This window comes from Elephantulus edwardii, unplaced genomic scaffold (assembly GCF_000299155.1).
Source record: "Elephantulus edwardii isolate Elephantulus edwardi_28Jun2011 unplaced genomic scaffold, EleEdw1.0 scaffold00303, whole genome shotgun sequence".
NCBI classification, from domain to species: domain Eukaryota; kingdom Metazoa; phylum Chordata; class Mammalia; order Macroscelidea; family Macroscelididae; genus Elephantulus; species Elephantulus edwardii.
In genome coordinates this window covers 830,626-848,086 of record NW_006400053.1, presented here as the reverse complement: position 1 = coordinate 848,086, position 17,461 = coordinate 830,626, and positions in this window count along the sequence as shown.

Sequence of the window (17,461 nt, the reverse complement as noted above, 5' to 3'; positions counted from 1 at the left end):
TTAGGGCTGTTGTACATAGGGTCACTATGAGTCGCAGGCGACTCGACGGCACATAACAACAACAACAACAGCTTGTTTATAATCCCCATCGGAGGAAAGTTATTTTGTTCCAGTTTCCTGGTCTGGAGTACATGGCCATGGCCAATTATTTAGAAGTGAAGAACAATGTGGAAGGTGGACAGTGAGCTGCTACAGAATGTCATTAATTTGATGTATGCTAATTGAGTTCAGGCACCTCTTAAAGTAACCTCACCTAAGGGAATTAATAGTAAATTGTTATTGGATGAATGCTTGCAAAGAATACGCCACATCCCTCTTCCTATGGAAATGTACTATAACTGTGACATACAAGGATGGGACTGAGCAGTCACCACATCTGCACTGGGGAGTGGAAGCCATGCCTGCTAAGCAAAGCCAGGAAGAAGCAGGACAGCTGGATTTGGAATGATGTACTTTGTGGGGATCAGTGTTATTTGGCTGTTCCACAAGGGACACATTAAACTAAAGTAGAAGGGAATGAGACAGCTGGAGCTCAAGTGAGGTGACAGACCCAATTATTTCCATTAAGGTCTCTGTGCATGCATGCCCTGTGTGCATCTCCACATTCCACCATACATCTTCCCACATCCAGTCAATTAACTGCCTTTATCCCAGAACACCTTAGACTGGCCTAGATGCAGTTGTCTGACAGAGGAGGCTGCTTTCACAGAAATTTCCCTCCCAATCTAATGCAAATCTTCCCTTGAGTCAAGTTCAGAGAGAAATCCAGGTAGGATAGCTGCCCCACTCTCTTCCACAGCAACAGCACATAAGAAGCTGGCGACTTCACACCCTATACAAGCCCAAAGCAAGATGTCACCCCCCAAAAGTAACAAAGAATGAATGGATTTTCTAAAGCCAGAAAGTCTGATAGAACTTTCTGGCATGGAATTTAAAAGAACAATGATTGAATATTCTCAATGGGTGAAAGACAAACTTAAAAGAATTACAGAACACCACAAGCAAAAACTGGGAGGAACTTAAAAAAAAATCCAAAACAATGCAGATAAAACAAATGGGGCATTAGAGGCCTTGGGAAAACAAGAAATCACAATCCAAAATATGAGAACCAATGTTTCGGATGCTGTCAACATGACAAAGGGTCACATGAACAGAGTTGGAGTTTGGAACACAGAACCAGTGAAATAGAAGGTAGAATTTTCACCACTGATCTGCTGGAATAACTAGCAACAACACCAAAAAGAACTCAACACAATGAGAGCAATAAAACCATGCCTCTCAATAATCGCACTGAATATAAATGGTATAAATGGACCACTGAAGAGAAAATGACTAGCAGATTGGATTGAAAAAAAAATCCATCAATATGCTCTCTACATAGACACACCTGAAAAGTGAAGACACAGAAAGACTAAAAAATAAAAGGTGGGGGAAAATATACCAAACAAATGGCAACACCAGAAAAAACAGAAGTAGCAATATTAATATCTGATAAAAATATTCAATGCAAACACCATCACAAAGGACAAGGAAGGTCATTAAGTATTGCTTAAAGGGTCAATAGAACAAGAGGATAAAACAATAATAAATATCTATTTGCCTAATGATAGAGCTGCAAAATATATAAAATAAACATTAACAAAACTGAAACAGAAAATAGACAACTATAGTAGTGACACTATAGTAGTAGTAGATACTATAGTAATTGGAAGTATTCAATACACCACTCATAAGAAAAGACAGAGCTACCAGAAAGAAACTCAACAAAGATGCTGAAGATTTAAACCACACAATAAATCAGCTTGATTGCATAGATCTTTATAGGCTAATGCACGCCAAAAAAGCACAGTATACCATCTTCTCCAATGTGCATGGAACATTCTTAAGAATAGATTATATTTTAGGTCAAGACAAGCATCAATAAATTAAAAAATATGAAAATATACAATGCTCCTTCTCAGACCACAATGCTAGAAAATTAGAAATTAATAACAAGAGGATAAAGGAGAAAAAAAACATACATTTGGAAGCTGAACAACACCTTCTTTGAACATGACTAGGTACTAGAATAAATAAAAAATGAAATAAAAATATCTCTTGAAACAAATAGCAATGAAAACACCACTTACCAAAACCTCTGGGAAACAGCCAAAGCAGTAGTCAGAGGTCAATTTATAGCAATATGCAAACACATCAAAAGGCAGGAAAAAAATGACCATTGACTCTTTAACCCACCATTGCCAACAAATTGAAAAAGAACAGCAAGAAAACCTGACACCCTCTGAAAAAATTGAAATTATAAAAATTCAGGCAGAAATAAGTGAAATAAAAAAATAGAAAAGCAACTGAAACCATCAACAAAATTAGGAGTTGGTTCTTTGAAAAGGTCAATAAAATTGACAAACTGCTAGCAAAACTAACAAAGGAAAAGACACAAATAATCTGACGAAGAGATGAAACAAGCAATGTCACAACAAAACCAACTAAAATCAAAAGGCTAACAATGGAATATTATGGGGGGAAACTATACTCAAAGAAATATGAAAACCTAAAGGAAATGAACAAATACTTAGAAATTCACAACCTATCTAAACTGATACAGACTGAAATTAAACACCTGAACAGACTCATTACAAAAGATGAAATTGAAAAGGTAGTAAAACAACTTCCAGGGGGAAAAGCCCTGAACCAGATGGTTTTAAAAGTTAATTTTATCAAACATTCAGAGAAGAAATGTCACCAATTCTACATAAACTATTTCAGAAAATAGAAATAGATGGAATTCTCCCAGACTCATTCTATGAAGCAAACATATCCTTGATTCCAAAGCCAGATAAAGACACCACCAATATAGAAAACTATAGACCAACATCTCTCATGAACATAGATGCAAAAATCCTGAATAAAATACTGGCCAATAGAATCCAATGGTACATTAAAAAAATAATAATTCACTATGACCAAGTGGGATTCATAACAGGTATGTAAGGATGGTTCAATATAAGAAAAAACAGTCAGTGTAATTCACCATTATACACAAAGCGAAGAACAACAACCACACTATACTGTCAATTAATGCAGAAAAAGCCTTTGACAAAATCCAACACCCTTTTCTGATTAAAACACTCAACAAAATAGGAATAGAGCAGAATTTCCTCAGCATAGTAAAAAGTATGTATGTAAATCCGAGAGCCAATATTGCTCTCAGTGGAGAGATATTAAAGGCATTACCTTTGAAAACAAGAACTAGGAAAGGATGACTACTATCATCTCTTCTATTTAATATTGTCTTGGAAGTCTAAGTGATAGCAATAAGAGAAGGATTATAAGAGGTACCCAGATTGGCAAAGAGAAGGTAAAATTATCTCTATATGCAGATGATATGATAGTATACTTAGAAAACCCTAAAGACTCAGCGAGAAAACTCCTAAACATAGTTGACCAATTCAGCCAAGTGGCAGGATACAAGATCCACATACTAAAATCAATTGGATTCCTCTACAGTGACAAAGAGAATATAGAACTGGAACTAAGGAAAACAATACCCTTCACAATAGCTAATCACAAGACTAAATACTTGGGAGTAACTCTAACTAGAAACACAAAGGATCTATTCAAAGAAAATTACAAAACATTACTACAAGAACCAAAAAGAGACCTGGAGAAATAGAATATTCTATGCTCACAGATAGGAAGACTCAATATTGTAAAAATGACAATCCTTCCATACACAATCTACACTTTCAATGAAATCTCAATCTGTAAATACCAATTCCATTCTTCAACAAGATGAAAAAAGAAATCTCCAGTTTCATTTGGAATGGAAAGAGACTCTGAATAAGTAAAAAAGAAACAGGGTAGAAGTCATCTCACTCCCTGATTTCAAATCCTGTGACACTGCCATGATGGTCAATATTGCATGGTACCAGTACAATGGCAGACACATAGATCAATGCAATAGAATTGAGAGCCTGGAAGTCAGTCCATCTACTTATGGTCAACTAATTTTCGACAAGGAGATGAAATCAATTAAGTGGGAAATGACAAATAGTGTTGGCAAAACTGGGAAGCTATCTGCAGAAAACTCGAGCAAGATCTACACCATACACCATACACAAAAAACAACTCAAAGTGGATCAAGGACCTAGGACTAAAACCAATGACTATAAACTTTATTAGAGAAAAGATTGTAAGAACTCTAGAAGCCCTAATCTACAACTTGAACAGTCTTCCAAGCATCTTGAAAAGCCTACAACCAGGAGAATCTGATAAAAATACATGAATGGGACCCTCTAAGAATCATCCAAAAAAGAAAAAAAGAATCAAATCCCTATGCACTTCCAAAAACTTCTCCAACAGGGTAAAAAGGGAAGCCACATACTGAGAAAAAATATTTTGTATAACAATGAAAGATTTTTTTTCCTTTTTTCAAAGAGAAAAGCGAACTGTGGGAGGGGTAGGCAGGAAAGTAAATATGCAACAAGAAATGAAGGGGAGGGGAAGTAATATTAACTAAAAATAATTTTAAAAGGATGGGACTACTCACCAACTCACACTTTCACAAAATCCTGTAATGTTATTATTTACAAATGAAGAGACTGAGATGTAAGAAGTTCATTAATTTGTACAAGAACACACAAGACTAACAGGAATCACAGCAAAACTATCTGAGTCAATACCCACTGGCACTAACAGGAAGATGCTGTTACCAGACTATACATACATAGGCAAAATAGTGAAGGGAAAAGGGACAATAGGTCGGGGCCCGGACATTTGATAGGTCTCCTGGAGGGTTGGCCATCTCCTTAAGTGCAATCATTGGTGAAACTTCTAGTCACCCAGTCCAGTCTCGGGCCTGCCTGCTCCATCCTAATGTATCTGGACACTAAAAATCTTGAGTAAAGAATTAAAAGAAATTTAGTGAAGCAGAAAATATAAAAGTAAAGATGTGTGTTTCTCAGAGAACAGATGTATACCCACAGGAGCATGATGTAGTGTCTTTCAAAAGATGTATGGCACAAGCATGCCATCTAAAACAGCTTGAGATACCACAACAGCCGGAGGATAGAAGAGAGATCAAAAAGAGCTGGATTGTAGGCAGAACTCCAGTTGGGAACTGCACTGGAGTCAGTTCAACCAGAGAACACCAATGTCAGCCAGTTTCCAACTCTTCCACCTGCATTTGATTCTGCCGTTTCCTAGTTCCCACATCTGAACAGAAAGAACCTAATGTAGCAGCCAGCCATTAGAAACCAACAAAGCAAGAAAGAGAGTAGGGAACCAGCTGTCCAGCCTCATCCATCCACAGCAGGCTGGAGGTCTGACAAGCAGAGGCAAGGGAGAGGAAGAATGCTCCTTCTTATAAGGAGACCTATAGAAGTGCACTAGTTAAATGCTTTACCATTTACCAAAAGATCAGTAGTTTAAACACACCAGAAGCTCCATGGAAAAGAATATCTGGTATGTGCTTTCATAAGGGATGTGGTGGTGATACTAGGTGTCATCAAGGTGAGTACAACTCATAACGATCCTATGAACAGTAGATCTGAACCCTGTCCTGTTCTGTGCCATCCTCATTGTCTCTGACACAGTCCATTGCTTCAGTCACTGCATCAGTTCTTCTTGGTGAGGGTGTTCCCTCCTTCACTGACCCTCCACCTTTCTAAGGAATAGACTGTCCTAGCAACATGCCCAAAATATGTAAGATAAAGTTTTTCCATCCTTGTTTCCAAGGAGTTACAGGCTAGAAAACTTACGGGGCAGCTTTTCTCTGGCATGCAGGGAAATGCGTGGCTCAGCACTAACTCAGCAGCACCCAACAATAAAACTTCATATTGTCTAAGATGGAAGTACTAAGTTCCTGCTTCCAAGACAAGCTCATTTTTTTAAAAACCAACAACTTATTGAATGAATGGCTTTCTGTAGTTATTACTATAATGACACCAAGTACTAAGCTCCAGCACCATAACTCATCATAAGAGTAATAGGCAGACAAAGGGCAATGGTCAAAGAGCAAGTAAGTGTCATTACTTGTATCTTTAGGGTTTGGTTACACTACATAGGTGAAATTCATTCTTCAGAGGAGGCAGATGCTCATGTATGTTATCTGGAGGCCAAAAGAGAAGACTGAAGATACAGACAAGGTAAAAATGATAATAAAACTACATTACAGAATCGATTAGACACAGTTATTTCATGGGCAGAGGGAAAAAATCTGGTAACACAAAATTAAAATAAATTACATGAACATCGAAATCAAAAAGGTATAAAGAATATAAATCAATAAATCTGAGGGAGGGGTTAAGAATTAAACAGAATTAAACACTTGGGAAACAGAAAATGGTAGGAATTAAGAAGTATTCTGTGTAAAAAATATTGTTAGCTAACTCTCTGTCACTGCCACTGAAACCAACCGGAAATTGACTTATAGCTGACTCCCCAGTGGATTTCAGTCTCCATAAATCACAGAGGAGGAGACTGTCATATCTTTCTCCCACAGAGCAGCTGGTGGTTAACCATTCAAATAAAAGAGAAAGCATAACTATCATTGTTGTTATGTGCTGGCGAGTCATCTGCCATTTGGTGAGACCCTATGTAAAACAGTTCTGAAGCCTGCCCTGTCCTGAGCCAGTCTCACTGACTCTGACACACCTACACCCATTGCCCCAATTACTGAATCAATTCATCTCAGCTGGGATCTTCCCCTTCTGCACTGTCCCTCTACCCTTCTGAGCATGATGTCCTTCTCCAAGGATCAGTCCCTCCTGGCCACATGCCCAAAAGTATGTGAGCTGGAGCTTCAAAATCCTAGCCTCTAAGCATAACTATACGCAATAAAAAATGAAAATGAGAAAACTATAGATAATAGATAAAAATGAAAGAACTTTGAGGTTAGTTTGTGCAACTCGTAAATTCATAATTCCAATAAAACAGATTCTTTTCTAGAAAAGTTTGACATAAATTTACCAAGTTTGGAGGAAAAAGAAATAATGAAACAAATCTTTAAGAACTGGAGAACAATGTTAAAAAGTGACATATGCACACAGAGTCTGTTTCCCAGTGAAATTCTACCAAATATTTGAAGAATTAGTGTAGCAAAGTAATGTATCCTGTTCACGAACCATGAGGAGGATGGGAAAATAGTTTCAAACTCTTTTTATAAAGTTAGTCTAGAATTAATATAAGATTTAACAAAGATAAAACAACCAAGCTGTAAAGAAACTCTCATCTATGAATATCAACATAAAAATACTAATTAAAATACTAGCAAGTGTTATCAAGTAGCATAATTAAAAAATAATTCATGATAAAGTAAGATTTTGAGTCAATACTGAAAAAAATTGCTCTATTGTTCTATTGTTTATTGGGTTTTTGAAGGCCTATTATTTTAAGAGTGGATGGCCAAACTTTTCCCGAGTCCATCTTAATTTGGATGCTCAACTTTAGAACAAAATCTAACAGACAACATTTTACCCACAAAATGAAATGAAAGACTCTTCCTCATTACGTAGCTAACAGATTTTGTGTTGGTCCCCTCTCCACCTTCAGGGTGTGTGTCATGGTCCTATCCCCTCTCCCCACCCTGCCAGCATCCCCCTGCATTTTCTCACCTCAACCTGCTAGCATCTCTTCCCCACCACCAACTAAAGTAAATTGCTCCTTGGAAGAAAGGATTTTGAGGCTCTTTCTCACATACTTTGGGAACATGGCAAGGAGGGATAAGTCCTTAGAGAAGGACACTATGCTTGGAAGGGTGGAGGGACAACACAAGAGAGGGAGACCCCATGAGATGGACTGACATAGTAACTAGGGTAATAGGGTATGTGTATCAGAGGTGGTGAGATTAGCTCAGGATAGAGCAGGATTCAGAGTGATTGTTTATGGCATCAAGATGAGTCTCACGTGACTCAATGGCACATAGCAATGAGAAATGATACAATGACAAATTATTCAAGAGCTGGATACCTTTAACATTTTTGTTATAATTATTTTGTTGTTGATTGCCTTCGAGCCAAGCATGACTCATAGCAACCCTATGAACAAAAGGCTTGAAGCCCTTCTACAACTATCAATATTTATCAAAGTTCATAGAGTTTCCAGGGGCAAGTTGTTTAGGAAGTGGATGTCACTCCTGACTCCAGTTGGTTGTTATTTGGTGCCATTGAGTCCATTCCAGCCCCCTGTGCAACAGAACAACACTCTTCTCAATCTGTAGCATCCTCATAATCCATGCTCTGTCCATTTCCATCTCATGCAAAATCTTTCTCTATTTTGCTAACTTTCTATTTTCCTGGAATGTTGTCTTTCTCCAGAGATTGATCCCTCATGATAACATGCCCAAAGCATGTGAAATGATTACCATCCTTGCTTCTATGATGCAATCTGGTTATTTGGAAAGAAATACTATAAACACAATGAACAGATAAACTTCAGACTGGGGTAAAAATATGTGTTAAATTCAACAAAAAGCCCATTTCTTTACTCCATAAAGTTGTTACTATTGATAGGTGTCATCCAGTCACCCATGACTCGTAAGGACCCTATGAATAACCCTATCCTACACCTCCTCACAATCTCTGATATGCGACAGACAGTTGTCACAGTCATTGTATCAGTTCATCTTATTTGGAGTCTTTCTCTTTCTCTGACCCCTTAACCTTTTCCAGCATGATGTCTTTTCTCAAGGACAGGCCGTTCCTAACAACATGCCCAAAGTATATGAGATGAAATGTCACCATCCTTGCCTCTAAAAAACCATCCTGGCTGCACGTCCTCCAATACATATTGTTTATTCTTTAGGCAGTCCATTTGGTTTCTTCTCTAACACAACAAGCCAAAGGCATTGACTCTTCTTCTGTGATCCTTACACATTGTCCAACTTTCCAATGCATAGGAAGCATTTGAAAATACCATGGCTTGGATCAGATGAACCTTGATCTTTACATTGACATCCTTGCTCTTTGGCACTACTGAGAATACATAAAGCGCATTTACAAATCAATAAAATCAATAGAAAAATTGGTAAAAGACAATATTTTATATAAAATAATTATAAGTGGATCTCAAATATAGAAAAATATTCTCAAATTTATCCATAACAATAGAAATTAAGAAAAAAGCAATAATTATGTGTGACAGATTGGCAAAGAAAAATCATTTTTTAAATATCTGTATTGGCAAAGAACCAGAAAAACATATCCTGTTGATAGGAACATAAATTCTTGCAACTTCTTTGGTGGAAATCATCACAATATCATCCAAATTTAAATAGAACAGATTGTTCCACCCAGAAATTCCACAGATAGAAATTTACCCAGACAGATCATAAACCTCTATATGAAATGACAACTGTAGAGATTCTTTATTTTTTATTTGACAATAACCTAAATGCTCATTAATAAAGAGTTTGGGGTGTCTAGTAGACAAGGAGTTCAATACCACAAGATATTCTGAGGGAGAAATATGGACAATCTCTCCTTGTGTGATTTACAACCTCTAAAACCCCTCTGGAGAGACAGCTACGACTCTTGATGGCAATGAGTGAGTGAGTGTGTTAAATGAAGTATGATGTAACCACATAATAGAATAATATGCAACAATGTCTTTTTTTAATGTGCTATCAGAATAAAGAAGCCTGTTGTTAAGTGCAAGTTTTGGTGAACCACCCAGCAGCTCCATCAGAAAGATACATGACAATTTGCTTCCATAATGATTTTAGCCAAGAACACCCTCAGGGATAATTCTGTTCCATCACATGGACTCAGTGTGAGTTGGAAATCAACTGAACAACACAAAACAATAATAAACAGTGTGGAAAATGTGTAATTATGCACAGCAATTTTGCTGCTGGGATGCTAGAAGCAATGCCACCAGTATTGTAAATACCAGCAGTGTCATTTATGTTAGACAGGTTTCAGTGGAGCTTACAAACTAAGAAGCAGAACTCTTCATCTACTTCTGAACTAGCAGGATTTTGAAAACCCTATCAATAATGGAAGAACATTGTTGGATCCAATGACAGGAGATAAACTTCTCATTCAGGAAGACACTAAAATGTGATTTGGGAAGAGCTGCCTTCTCGAAGTGGAGTCTACCACAATGAATTTGAAGAAGTAAAGTTTTCACCCAGTGAAGGACCACCATTTAGTGGTAATGCTCAAAATGATAAGAAATAGCTACAAAAATCCATTAAAAATTGGAACAGGGAATGCATAAAAGTATGAACCCAGGAAAATTGGGAGCTGTCTAAAATGAGATGAAATACATTAGCATTGACATCCTAGATGACTTGAGATGGACTGTTATTGGCCATTTTCAATCTGACAATAAGATCTAATATTCTGAGGATGACAAATTGAAGAAGGTTGGTGACACATTCACCCTCAAAAAAGAACATTTCATGATCTATCCTAAAGTAATATGTTGTGAGTGATAGGATACTATCATATATGTACAAAGAAAGCTTGTTACTATAATTATTTTTAAATATGCACTAACAATTTTTTTAAAATAAGCAAAAAAAAGTGCACTAACTAAATAAAAAAATAAATAAGTTGGTTTCTACAAAGTCTGGTGGCCTAGTGGCAAGAAACTTCACTGCAATACCAAAGGCATGCAGTTTAAATCCACCAGCTGCTCCTAGGTAGATGAATGGGCAATATTCTCCCTTTCAATTAACTGCCCCAGCTGCAAGGTTAGCTATGGGTCGATCCCAACTCAATGTTATTTAACAACAACCAACATTTTCAGTCTAAAATAGATTGAACATGCAGTCAAAACTACATTAATACTCCTAGAGAGATGCACATCAAAACAATGAGAAGCCATCTCAATCCAGCAACAATAGTAAAGTTCAACAGGACAGCAAACAGCAAGTGCTAGCAAGGACACCAAGACTAGAATTCTTACACATTGTCAGTAGGAATGTAAAATGGCACAATCACTATGGAGGACAATCTGTTGATTCCTCAAAAAGTTTGAAATAGAAATACCATTTGAGCAAGCTATCCCACTACTGGGATTATGCCCCAAAAAAAATAAAATCTGCGACACAAGCAGATATTTGCACACTCACATTCATCTCAGCATTATTCACAATAGCAAAGAGATGGAAACAGCTCAAGTGTCCATCAATAGTTGAATGGATTGAAAAAGTAGTCTCTTTACACAATGGAATATTATATAGCATTTGAAAACATTATACTATGTAGATGAGTGTGGAAGACATTACACTGTGTGAAATCTATCAATCACAAAGGGACAATTACTGCATAAATCCACTATTGTAATAATCAGATCAAGAGGAGGGAGGGGGAAGAGTGGGAAAAGAATGGTTAGATAATGAAAACTTCACTGGAATGGGTGAAAGAAAAGAAAATCCAAAAGGAAAGGAAGATTAGAAACTGTGTATGTGACAACTGATAGCCTGGAACAGGACAAGCATTACAAAGGGAATTGGAGAAAGGGCTGGGAGGAAAATGTGCATGAACTAATGAGTGAATGAAAACAGGTCTCTTTGTAAACCTTCACTAACATAGAAAAAAAGGTGCATTAAAAACAATTAGTGACTATAATGCAAAACTTGAAAATAAAGAAGAAAAAATAGTAGTTGGAAAACATAACCTTGGTGATAGAAATGAGGCTGAAGATCACATGACAGAATTTAGTAAAATTAGTGATTTATTTATTACATATATATATATATATATATATATATATATATATATGGTAATTATATACACAGACCTCTTCTGATGGACAACAAAGGAATCAGATTTATTACAACTATATGAAGAGTCAATGAAAATATGTAATATCAGCAGTCAAAACCAAGCCAGAGGCTGACTGTGGAACAGATCATCAACTACTCAGATACAAGTTCAAAGCTGAAGGTGAAGAAAATTAAAACAAATCCACAGCAACTAAAATATGACCTTGAGTCTATCCTAACTGAACTTTAGAATAAATCCAATGTGTTGATGAAAAGAACTCTAATGAGACAAGAAGAATTATGGGATGACATCAGAGTCATCTTCCAATAAGAAAGTAACAAGTCATTAAAGAAACAGTAAATAAAAAAAGACCAGAATGAATGTCAGAAGAGATGTGTATACATCTGTTATGGTGCAGCTCTTACTTCATTAGCATATATGCCTAGTAGTGAGAACCCTGGGTCAAGTGATATTTCCTTTTCCAACTTCATAAGTAAGGGCTAATTTTTCTACTATGGGTGTACCATTTTACAGTCTTATCAGAAGCAGATGAGAGCCCTAATCTATTCATATTCTTACCAGGATTTGTTGTCTTATGGAACTTTGTTATTGTTGCTGGAGTGAGAGGATATCTCAATATTATTTCAAAATCAAGAGTGTCAGGAATGTATCCTTTTTCTGTACCTTTTCAATCTCTCTGCTGAACAGATCATTCAACAAGCTGGATTCTATGAAGAGAACTATGGCATCAGGGCAAGAGGGAGGCTCATCAACATCTTGCATTATGCAGATGGTACAACCTTGCTCACTAAAAAGAAAGAGGATTTGTAATGCTTGCTGCAGAAGGTCAAAGACTACAGCCTTCTACATGAATTATATCTCAACATTAAGAAGAAAAAAAATTCTTACCAATGGGCCAATAGGTGGTATCATGATAGACAGGGAAAGGATTGAAGCTGTTAAAGATTTCATCTTACTTGAGTTCCTTGGCACCAGCAGGGACGAAATCTAAGAAATGCTCAATAAGGATAGGATGAAATTGATGAATGGGACTCTCTAAATATTAAATACACATGTGCATCAAAAACTTTCCAGTAAAGTGAAAAAGAAAACCTACTGACTGGGGAAAAAATTTGACAATGTTGAATATTTCAGACAAGGGTTTCATGTCAAGTTTGCAGAATCGTACAAGGCCCCCACAAGAAAAAGACTGACAACACAGTAACAAATGGGCAAAAGGCATAAAAAGAATTTTCACGGAGGAAGATATAAAGATGGCCAATGGATGCATGAAGAATTGCTCAAAATCACTGGCAATAGAGAGATGCAAATCAAAACCATAATAAGATACTATCTCACTTCCGTAGCAGTGGCAAAGTTTAACAGGACAGCGAGTAACACATGTTGGAGAGGATGTGGCAAGATAGGAACTCATATATATTGTTGATGGGATTGTAAAATAGTACAACCCCTCTCAAAGGTAGTTTGGCATTTTTTCAAAATGCCAAACATATGATCCACCCTGGAATATACCCCAAGAAAATGAGAACTGAGGCAAAAATAGAGACTTGTATACCAATGGTCTTAGCAGTGTTATTCATATTCACCATTGCAAGAACATGGAAACAGCCCAAATGCCCAACCACAATCAAATAGATTGAGAATTAGTGGTACATTCACACGATGGAATACTACACAGCATGCAGGAGCAACGATTTTGTAAATTACTACCTAACTTGGGAGGGACTGGAGAGCATTATGCTAAGTGAACTAACTCAGTCCGGACAAATACTGTATAAGACCATTATTGTAGAACATGTATGAGGATCCAAGACGGGGAGGGAGGGAACAGGAAGGTAAGGATGGGTGAGGTGGGAGATGTGGAGATTAATCATTGCACAATTTGATGGATGGAGGGAGGGGTGAGTAAAGAAATGGGAAAGGTCCAGTGTGAAAAACAACATATACAAATTTAGTAAGTAAACCTGTTTCTGTTATTGTTAAGTTGTTAAGTGCTGCAGACTCGTAAATAAAAACTTTATTCACATAAAAAAGACAAGTTGCATTGGGGAAAAATATGCTGTCAAATACCTTTCCAGAGTGATAAAGAACAACAATATCAGTCTAAAAACTAAGGTGTACTGGTTCAGGCAGTGATCATCTCAATTGCTTGCTATGCATCTGAGAGTTTGGACAATAAATAAAGGCAACCAAAGAAATTATGTGTTTGAGTTGTGGTGTTGGAGAAGATGTCATCGACTGTCAAGTGAACAAACAGATCTGTCCCAGAGATAATGAAACAAGATTGTTCCTTAGAAGCAAGAATGTTGAAATACCATACCATGTACTTTGGGCATATTTTCAGGAAGGGCCAGTCTTGGGAGGACCTCATACTTGGCATGGTAGAGAACCAGCACAGGAGAGATGGATGGACACAGAACCTGTGACAATGAGGTCAGGTGTGTCAGAGATGGTAAGGCTGACTCAGGATAGGGCAAGATTCAGAGTTGTTTATTGAGTTACTAGAGTCATAGATGGCTCAAGGACACCTAACAAACAATAGTTAATGATCTGGTGCTATTCATCTGTGCTTGTTAGCCTTGTGAATGTCTCCTTTGGTGAAGTGCCTTCACCTCTGCTTCCTTTGTAGTTGTGGTGTTTGTCTTTCCCTTGTTGAGGTGTTGACATTTACTATAATTTTAGAGATGGAGTTTTTATAAAGGTGCCATTGCCAAATATTTCTCCTAGACTACAGAGTCTCTTTTTATTCTTTTGACGAATTCTTTTGATGTACATACAAATTTTTTTTTTATATTACAGTCCTCTAGTGACACATAACAACAATAACATACTACAAGTTTTGGAAGCAGGAGTGGCATCCACTTCCTAAATAACATGCCTCCTGAAACTCTTTGAACTTTGATAAGTGCCGATAGTTATAGAGGGGCTTCAGGCCTTTTGTTCATAGGGTCACTATGAGTCTTGCTCAACTCGAAGGCAATCAACAACAACAGTTCATCCTCTAATGATTTTACATGGATTGAGGCTCAATGTCAAGACGGCAAAGATTCCCACCACTGGACCAATTGGAAGCAACAGGATGGATGGTGAAGAGATTGAGATTGTTTACAGCTTTAGTATGCTTGGCTCCACAGTCAACAGTCTTGGCACCACTAGCCAGAAAATGAAAATACATATTGCGATGGGAAAGTCTGCTGTTAGAGACCTCTCTAAAGTACTGAAGAGCAACGGTGTGTCTCTGGAGACTAAGGTGCATCTGGTACAGGCCATGGTCTCTGCAATCACTTGTTATGCGTCAGAGAGCTGGACAATGACCAGGGAGGACAGGAGAATTGATGCTTTTGAGCTTTGGTGTTGGAGAAGAGTGCTGAGGGTACCATGGACTGCTAAGAAAACAAACAGATTCATTCTGGAGAGGGTTAAACTGGGCTGCTCCTTGGAGGCAAGGATTCTGAGACTTCGTCTGACATATTTTGGTCATGTTGTAAGGAGGGACCAGTCCTTGGAGAAGGGCATCATGCTTGGGAGGGTGGGGGGCAGGCACAGGAGGGGAAGGTCCTCTGGGAGGTGGATTGATTCGGTGACTGGGGCAATCGGGATGAGTGTGTCAGAGACAATGAGATTGGCACAGGACAGAGCAGGTTTTAGGACTGTTGTACATAGGGTCGCTATGAGTCACAAGTGACTCGATGACACATAACAACAACAGTCTATCTATACTATAGATTGTTCTTATTGTTCTGTGCAAGAATGGAGAATCAATTCAGAATGAAACCAGCAGGTGTTCAGTGACAATACATCACACAGGAGATGGCCCATCCTCAGAGCAAATGGTGGACTTGAAACACGTATCTTTGGGATTGCAGCACAGCTCCTTACCACTAGGCCACCCAGCTTGCTATGCTATAGACTTCTTGTTGTTGTTGCTGTTATGTGTTGTCAAGTCACTTGCAAATTATAGCAATACCATATACAATAGCTCTAAACCCTGCCCTATCCTAAACTGATTTTAATATCTCCAACACAGCTATCTCCATTATCCCTATTACTGAGTCAACCTATCTCATCCAGGGTCTTCCTCTCCTACTCTATCCCTCCTATCTTCTAAGCATGATGTCCCTTTCCAAGGACTGGTTGTTACTGGCAACATACCCAAAGTATGTGAGATGGAGATTCAGAGTACTAGCCTCCAAGAAGCACCTCGGTTTCACCTTCTACAGGACATACCTGTTTGTTCTCCTAGCAGTCCATGGTATGTGCAATACTCTTCTCTAGCACGACAACTCAAAGGTATCAATTCTTCTATTATCCTTATTCATTTTTTCAGCTCTCTGAAGCATAGTAAGTAACTATGAAGACCATGGCCTGGATCAGGAACACTATACTTTCTAGATAGACATATTCTGGAGAGGTCCCTGACAGGAGAGACTTTCCCAATGCAATGTGTCTTTTATTTCCTGATTGCTGATGCCAAGACTGTTGATTATGGAACTAAGCAAGTAAAAAATGTTAATAATATCAATCTCTTCTACATCTATCATGATGCTGCCAATTGACCCAGTGGTAAGAATCTTTGTTTTCTTGATGTTGAGTTTCAGTCTGTATTAAAGACTACAGTCCTTGACTCTCAGTTTCAGCAAACAAGATGTGTCATCTACATAATGCAGCTTGTTCATTGATGAGTCTCCCTCCAATTCTGATGGCTGATTCCTCCCCACAGATTTCAGCCTCCTGGATGATCTGTTCTGCATATAGTTTGGAAAAGTATGTCTGGCATACACCTTTCCTGATTTTGAACCATAGGGTGTTTTACTGCTCTGTTCTGACAACTCTTGGTGCAAATATAGGTTTCACATGAGCACAATTAAGTGTTCTGGGATTCCCTTTCTTCTCAAGATTAGCCACAATTTGTTGTGATCCACATAGTTAAATACCTTTGCATAGTCAATGAAACACAGACAGACATTCTTCTGGTACTCTCTGCTTTCAGCTAAGATACATCTAACATTGGCTCTAGTGTCCATACTGTCACTACCTTTTCCAAACCCAGCTTTGCACATCTGTCAGTTCTCTGCTGATGTGCTGTTCCAGTTATTTTTGGATAATCTTCCTCAGGATCTTGCTTACATGTGATATTAAATATATTGTTTGATAATTTCCACAGTCAGTTAGATCATCTTTTTTTGGAATGAGAATAAATATGAATATCTTCCAGTCAGTTGGCCACATAGTTGTTGAAATTTGTCAATTGGTATTCCATCATTTCCTGGGGCCTTAATTGTTGCCAATTACTTCAGAGCAGCCTGAACTTCCTCCTTCATCACCATTGCCTTTACATCATATGTTGTTCATTGAAATGCTTCTGCATCAATTATTTTTGGTACAGTGACTCTGTGTACTCCTTTCAGCTTATTGATGCTTCCTAGGTCATTCAACAGTCTGCCCACAGCATCGTTAAGTTTTGAAACTCAAGGCTTAAATTTGTTCTTCAGTTTCTTCAGCTTACGAAATGCCAAGCAAGTTCATCTTTTTTTTAATGTTCAGGTTCCAGCTCTTTACACATTTCATTATAATACTTTGCTTTGTCTTCCAAGCTGCCCTTTGAAATCTTTAACTTCTTGATTCCTTCTCTTTGCTTTGGCTTCTCAGCACTCTAGTGAAATATTCAGAGTGTTTTCTGACAATCATCTTGGTCTTTTCTTTCCCCTCTGTCATTGTAATGACCTTTT